The sequence below is a fragment of the Emys orbicularis genome, chromosome 6 (assembly GCF_028017835.1).
Source record: "Emys orbicularis isolate rEmyOrb1 chromosome 6, rEmyOrb1.hap1, whole genome shotgun sequence".
Taxonomy (NCBI): domain Eukaryota; kingdom Metazoa; phylum Chordata; order Testudines; family Emydidae; genus Emys; species Emys orbicularis.
In genome coordinates this window covers 20,734,725-20,736,886 of record NC_088688.1, presented here as the reverse complement: position 1 = coordinate 20,736,886, position 2,162 = coordinate 20,734,725, and positions in this window count along the sequence as shown.

Here is a 2,162-nt window from a genome sequence, read left to right as displayed (position 1 = left end):
AGCCAGACACACACACACTGTGCCTAATACTCTCCCTGAGGGAGGAACAAGGTTTTTCCACTGCCACCCCTATTTCAGCTTCCCAGTGTGTGTGTAAAGGGAAAGGCTACATTTAAACTACTCCGGGGGCTTCATAGGAGGTTGCTGCTGAATCAGTACATCATATACTGGGCCTGCACCCTCCACTTTTTTGAACAGGTTCTTACAGTCCCCCAGCTCTTCAACCGAAAGGAGGCTGCTTCTGCTGCTGTGCCAAGGGCAGGCAAACTTTTTGGCCTGAGGGCCGCATCGGGTTTCATAAATTGTATGGAGGGCCGGTTAGGGGAGAGGGTCGTGGCCCGACCCCCCGGGACTCCTGCCCCATCCAACCCCTCCTGTTCCCTGACGGCCCCTCTGGGACCCCTGCCCCATCCACACACACACACACCCCGCTCCCTGTCTCCTGACTGCCCCCGGACACCCGCTGCCCCATCCAACCCTTCCTCTCATTCCTGACGGCCCCTCTGGGACCCCTGCCCAATCCAACCACGCCTGTCCCTTGACTGCCGCCGGAACCCCTGCCCCCTGCCACCCCATCCAACCCCCCCTCCTTCCTGACTGCCACCCTGGGACCCCGCGCCATTCAACCCCCTGTTTCCCTTCCCCGACCACCATCCACACCCCTGACCACTACCCTGAACTCCCCTGCCCTCTATCCAACCTCCCTGCCCCCTTACCGCACTGCCTGGAGCACCGGTGGCTGGCGGCGCTACAGCCGTGCCGCTCGGCTGGAGCTGGGCCACGCTGCTGCTGCCGCCACCACACAGCACAGAGCACCGGGTCAGGCTGGGCTCTGCAGTTGTGCTGCCCCAGGAGCTCACAGCCCTGCCGCCCAGAGCATTGTGCCAGTGGCAAAGCGTATGAGCTGAGGCTGCGGGAGAGGGGGGGCAGCGGGGGAGGGGCCGGGAGCTAGCCTTCCGGGCCAGGAACGACGGTCCCGCAGGCCAGATGTGGCCTGTGGGCCATTGTTTGCCCACCCCTGTGCTGCGCCCTATTTTCATCCTGGACTCCCTGCCGCTGAGATGTTGTGCTGGGATTTATGCCCGTGGAAGCCAGATGAATTGAGAGTACTCTCTGTCTAGCGTTCTGATTTTCAACACTTACACTGCATCTTGCTCCATGATCCACACCATCTGGCCCATGGGTTTGTATAGTCTGTACACTGCGACAAATTTCATATGACATTTTTCCTTCTCTATGTACATTATTACAATGGCCTTTTCCCTGCTTAGTAGGGTCTGTGTTGGAGAGACTGAAGGAGTGATGGCCAGGCACTGTATAGCTAAATTTGTCTTTCTCCAGGAGCTCCAATTGCCTTTAAATTCCTTTAGTCCCAGTCAGAGTCTATTCTCTTGCCTAATGAGGGGCCAAAGGGAGCATTGGTATTCTCATGACTCCTCTTGGCACTAATGGGAGTTAGTCACATACGTTTCCATCCTCTCCTTTTATCCCCTTCCCTGCATCCAACCACCACACGGATGGGAGAATAGGCCACCAAGAGCCAACTGCTTCCCTCAGATGGAATCAGTGAGAGTTATCCACCTGCATTGCTGGGCGAAATTGAGCCCTAACATGGGAAAGCCTCTGACCAGGATTTGAAGAATCAGAACACCAGAATAACAATTCTTGCAGCATACCTTGGAGGACATTTTTAACCTTACACCTCCCATTATACAGAAAACTGCTTGTCTCCAATTCCACTTCTCTGCTTTGACTGTTATGGGGTAACAGAATATAGTTTACACCTCTACCCCGATATAACGCTGACCTCGGGAGCCAAAAAATCTTACCGTGTTATAGGTGAAACTGCGTTATATTGAACTTGCTTTGATCCGCCGGAGCGCGCAGCCCCGCCTCCCCGGAGCGCTGTTTTACCGCGTTATATCCGAATTCGTGTTATATCGGGGTAGAGGTGTATTTATAAAATTTTCCTGCGAATGCCTCTTAAAAGCCTTGAATATATAGGTCTTCTGATATGCACTGTTACCAGCACAATTAGGAATCTACCCAAAGTTGGAAACGGAAGGCTAACTTTATGTGAACATTGTAATATTATACAAATTGATTGGCTTTTTGTTTTCGTACTGAAGAATGTAGAGGGAATATTAGTTGGCATTAATTAT